Here is a 5897-nt window from a genome sequence, read left to right as displayed (position 1 = left end):
AACAGAGACTGAGTAGGCGAACCCACCTTTAAGCGCCTGCGACGATTCCATGCCCATACACGTAACACCCAGCAAACAAGCAACACCTATACACATAATACAATCATCTATTACTACCATTCTAACCCTAACTGAAAAGACAGAGATACAGATGATGATGATGACATACCAACATGAGGAAACTTGGCAAAGCACCGCTACCCGACTCAAGCTATGCACTCCTAAGGCACAAGGACCTTCAAAGGCTCCCATGGAAGGCATATGGTGAAGGGAAGAGGAAGGGACGACATCTAGGTTTAGAAGAAAGAGGCGGACATAATTTGCGATTTTAGGAAAACGTGATTATAAACCCTCGCTGAAAAGACGCTACTCTATCGAGTAACTAACGTACTTGATCGAGTGGCCCATACTCGATCGAGTATCCAAGCTACTCGATCGAGTAGCCTCTACTCTATCGAGTACCACCCATAAATCAAGACACAAAATTACTTTGGCACGTATTCCTAAGGACTATTACTGCTCCCAAGGTCAGTCAACGCTGGTCAACGGGTCCCTAAAAGGGCGGGTATTACACCTACTCCTACACGTACATTGAGGACAATGTCCAAAATAAAGTGGGGGATGGGAATTTATATTCCAAAACAGATAAAAATTGAAAAATTTCGAAAAAACGCAAAAATATGTTGTAACACCTCGAAAATTTAAAATTTAAAAATTTAAAAAGTCCAAAAACATGTTGTAACACCTCGAAAATTTGAGTTAGCTTAGGAATATGTGAAAAATATTTCTACTAAAATAAAATTTTAGAAAGAAAAAAAGAGAATATTTGTAATGTAAAATTCAAATTTGAATAGTAAAGAAAATCGTTTATCGATTTGGAAATTGAATAGAACTAGAATTACCCTACTAAATATATTCCAACCTACCTTCTTGCGTCATGCTACTTATCATGATATTGACTAAAAAGATGAGATAAAAAAAACAAAGAAAAAAAATTAAAAAAAATAAAAGAAGAGTGTAGAAAAGGAAGAAGCACGGTGGTAGAACAAAGGAACAAGAAGGGGGAAAATCAACGATATTCTTAATCTTATTCAATCAATTTTCAACACCATACTCTTAATCAAAGGTAAGTAATCAGAAACCCTTAATTTAGTATTAATCTTTTAGATTAATTCTTATTAATTAGAGCTTATTATGTATAAATGAGGTGGATTAAACCTAAAAAGGGAGGATTAGACAAACGTGTGAGACGGTCTACCAGTAATTTACAAATTTAAATCAAGGGTTGATTTTATTAATCTTTGAGTAGATGAAGGTTGTTGGGTATGATGAGTTTGTGATTTGTGAGTTTTGTTTATTTGTGTATTAGATTAGTTATCATTTATGCTTCATCTGACCCGAATCATTTATTTACGTTTGTGATTGTTTGTGTTTGAATGTAAACATTAGTTGAGGTATGCAGTTAGGTCTATATTATAGTAGTAGCTTCCAGGATTGACTAGATTTAACGGTGTTATTTCAAATATAATTATGATTTTAATCTAAATGGTCATTCATTATTCGTTGATCTGAGTTATTAATGCTCTCTTAATTCCTTGTTTAATCCTTTTTGTGGATTAATTCATGAGCATAATTTGTGAATGTGAAGATGCAGAGGCTAGCTAATAGTAGTCATTTTGTGAGTAAGGAAAATCTCATTATTCGATGATTCAGTGAATCTATGAACTACTCTACACATTATTTTTCTTATTCAAATGCAGTCATAGAGGCTTACTGTCTACACTTGAACGAACATAGGCTTTTGTTTTTCTTGTCTGGCAATCATCTTTGCATTGCTAGTTATGATTTATAATAATTATGAAAAAAAAAACAATAGTTAAAGTAAGAGAGCTTTGATAAAAGTATTCAAATATATAAATTTGAATTATGAGATGGATCCATGAAGGGAATATATTACATTTTGTATAGAGGCTCTAGCATATTTGGTTTAGTAAGAATTATAGTTTGGCTCATAACCCGCAGTGGCGAGCCATGCATACAAAAATGTCGAGGATTATAGTTTGGCTCATAACTCGCAGTGGTGGGCCGGGCAAACAAAAATGCCGAGGATTGAGAATTATAATTGGGCTCATAACCCGCAGTGGCGAGTTGGGCATACAAAAATGCCTTTACTAGTTTTGTGTGTGATAGAGTGAATCCTACCTCATCCTAGTTCATTTGTTTTTATCATTGGAAATACTCAACTAAAGAATTCTCGTTTTCCTTTCCTTTAATTCTAATATTTAAATTGCCATGAGGTAGTGTCTGTTACTTAGCTCGTGTTTGTCCCATGTGGACTACCCGGTCATAATAAAGGTTTATTTTCAGGTGACTTTCGCTGCTGCTCAAAAGATTTTTAAATCGAGCTCTTGATTAAAGACTTTGTAAAAGTTTTATTTCATTATGTATCATTTTGTATAAGAAGCATTTTGTAAAGAGACTTTGTATATTGATTATAATATCCCCATATTTTGGCGACTTTTTAATGTAATGTAATTTTTAATTTAGCTGAAAAACGGGGGTGTTACACATGTTCTTTCCTTTGTAGTGTAGAATTGTATATATTTGTTTGTTTGTTTGTCACTCTTACCACATTGGGTCGACTACGCCACATTCGATGCATGAAGGAAATAGAAGACCACATGGTATGATATTTCCAAATCTCCTTCCTCCTTTTTATATGTTAATGACAATGTGGCTTCTTTTTTATTGATGCGGTTTGTACCTATCTAATATTCGGATTGTATTTAGTTTACGTCGCATAATAGTTGATAGAAGCATATGCATTAGATTGTATATATGATAGTTGCATCATGGCATGTAGTTTCACGGTTAAAAAATTTTGTGAAAATGCCTATTTGGGAAGCTTGACAAGTGTATATAAGACCCTTTTAGATAATTTTTCTCCTTGAGACTTTGTTTGCTAGAATACCTTCAAGACACCCTAGGATGTGTCATACTCGTATATTTTGACCCATGGACTATGGCCTAGTCAAGAGTACCTTATCGTGTGATAACTCTTTGGCTACCGTTTATTCCAAGGTGACCCTTAATGCCATGCAACCGTCCTTTCATTTCTATCATCATGTTTTGCCAACAAAAAGGGAATGGGCACAAAAATCTCCAATTTGAGTTCAAGTACCAAAGTGAAAGTCAAGAAAGTTTGCAAAAATTTTATCAATGAAAAGAGCAGCAAAAATAGATTCCTATGCTTCAATAAAAGTACCCTTGCTACAAAATGGGGTTACTTTGATAATGTTCAAAAAGAATGCAAAATTGAAAAGAATTGTCAAGTATCAAAATGCCAAACATAAAAAATGGCAAGATATATCCTTCAATGACAAATACCACAAGAAATCGGAGGGAAAACAAATCAAAAGCAAACTACCATTATGAAACTCAAAGCATATTGATCCCTTTTATCCATTGATCTCATTTTTGTTTCATGGTGGAGAGGGGACGACCCTTCTTCTTGTCTAGGCAAGAGGGGGGATTTCGCGATCCTACAGTGTTTCTAACACCATAGGGAGTCTACTCTTAACGAAAGCATTTAGCGATTGTGGACAAAAGTACCCTAGTTTTACACAACTTGGAGGTGATTTGTTGGTATCCTTTTAGGCTTAGTAGCTTGGAGAAATAATATCTACAACGAAATGTGTACCCTTATATTGCTTCCTTTTTAGATGATTTCCGCCACTTAGATGAGGAAAGTGGCTATTCTTTTGTAGATGCATCCTTTTACTTGATCTTGTGTGCTTAAATGTTACGGTGCATTGCTATTTTGGCAAGCCCCACCTTGCCTTGCAAGAAGGCATCTTACCTCATGGATGTCTTTTTTTGGGTTGAAGGGGCGGAGTGAGACCCGCTAATCGTCTCACATCGGCTATATTAGTATTATTAGTTTAAATAAAGGTCTAGTCCTAGTCACCTCTTTACTCGGGACGAGTAAAGGTTCGGTTTAGTTATATTTGATGTGAGTCATAATTACGCACATTTAGTCCCCTAACTAAGCCTCATTTTGCATACTAATATAGCATTTCATAACCATTTTATTCGTCATTTCTTCCTATTTGCTTTCCTAGTGCATTTTAAATGTTTTGTAGGAAAGGCGATAATGAGGCAGAATTACCGTCTCTCGCACATATTAGGAAGCTTGTTGATGGTCTTAGATGGACTAGTATGAAGAGAAGGTAAGAGTGATGACCAAAGATGATAGAAATAAGGAGTATATAGAAGCATCATAGGCATAAAAAGCAAGAAAAGGGAATGTGCTGCTCAACCCGCTCGAGTTGTGCCTCAACCCGCTCGAGTCGATTTCAACTCGCTCGGGTTGAAGCTCAGGACGCTCGATTTCAGCCCAGATCGAGCGGATTGTTCGGCGGGAAGATTGTCTTCGCAATGGGGAACCGTGGGGCTCCTTAAGGACTTGAAAGGCTCTATTCGACACCTAAGCATTTTATTTCCTAATCTACCCTTACTTAACCTAATGTTGTATCATTATATATACTCCATTTGTAATAATCAAGAGATTATACTTCCTTAGTTTAGATTAAGCTTTCTTAGATTAGATTAGGAGTAGATTAGAATAGATTAATCTTAATCATTCTACAAATTGCACTTTAATATTTCCTTAATTATTGTTCAAGATTTCTTATTGGGTAATTGAAGATTATTGGGTTATTATTTGGAGAATTGACAACTCTTCATCAATCAATCAAGTTCTCTTCTATTATTCTTCCCTTTCCACTTGTTCATCTTAAGTTTGGTATAATTTCTTTACTCTTTATTGCTTATTACTTCACTCTTTCATTATGTTTATACTTGTTAAGATGATTGGAACCATTGATAACATGTTTTCCATGATAATGAGTGAGTAGTTCCAAACTAGGGATTAGTGGGGGATTAGCGAAGTTAATCATGGGAAATATTTATGCTTAATGAGATCACATGAATGCTTGCTTATTGTTTTCCAACTTATGCACATGTCATGTTTGATGAAATGCTTGATTGATAACCTAACATGTTTCTCTTATCCTTTCAACAAGACTTGTAAGAGATAAACCAGCTTAAGGCTTGTGTTAGACCATGCATATAGTTAATTAGGAAGAATTAAGTCGACTTGTAGGAGTTGTAAAGTCTTGATCGACTCGGCTACGGGACCCAAACCTTCCTGGGACTCATTTATGTTATATCACCATGAATAGGAAAAACAAAGTCGACTTGTAGGTGTTGTACAGTCTTGGCCGACTCGGCTCCGAGACCTAAGTTTCCCCTAGAAATCGTATGATATACACTAAATTGATTCCAACAATAATAATTGCTTGCATCTATGAAGTTTGTTTGTTTGATCTCACCATGATTCCCCAATGATCCCATAATTCCCTAGTATTGTTTATCATTTGTTGACACTCTTTTTTTATTGATTGTTTACCTTTCATTGCTCTTATTAGTTTGGAATCATCAACCCAAATTAAATCGTGACACCCTAGTACAACTACAATTAGATTGAACAATTTGAGTACCCCCGTCCTTTGGGTTCGACCCTGACTTGCTTGCTATGCTAGTAGTTGGGTATAAATGTGTTTGAGAGCGTACAACGACACCGCTCATCAGTAACCATGTTTAATCTAACTCAACTAAACAAACGATTACGAGCAACAAGTATATATATACTTAAGGACACTTGTCATTATCAAAACATCACCATATAATTATATGGTCCAACAGATGCGGTGGACTCAGGGGCGACCGGGAACTTTTGGTGGCCCAGTTCAAAATGTAAGACGGAGGCCCCAAGACATATAAGATATATATATAAACAATCCACATTTTCTAATAAAACCAATATAAAATTATTG

At 35.5% G+C, this 5897-nt stretch overlaps 1 long non-coding RNA gene across 2 annotated transcripts; it reads left to right on the top strand.

Moving 5' to 3' along the window:
• Nucleotides 1–955: 955 nt before the first annotated feature.
• On the top strand, nt 956–4686 carry LOC141646211 (uncharacterized). Of its 2 annotated transcripts, none has more exons than XR_012545434.1 (3): nt 956–1126; nt 2368–2684; nt 4148–4686. It is a non-coding gene; the product is annotated as an uncharacterized LOC141646211 (long non-coding RNA). The 2 variants fall into 2 exon arrangements; XR_012545433.1 differs by having other exon boundaries at nt 4143–4686.
• The last annotated feature ends 1211 nt before the right edge of the window (nt 4687–5897 follow it).

Source organism: Silene latifolia, chromosome 3 (genome assembly GCF_048544455.1).
Source record: "Silene latifolia isolate original U9 population chromosome 3, ASM4854445v1, whole genome shotgun sequence".
Taxonomy (NCBI): Eukaryota; Viridiplantae; Streptophyta; class Magnoliopsida; order Caryophyllales; family Caryophyllaceae; genus Silene; species Silene latifolia.
Note: the sequence above shows the minus strand (reverse complement) of the source record. Positions and strands in the feature narration are given on the sequence as shown.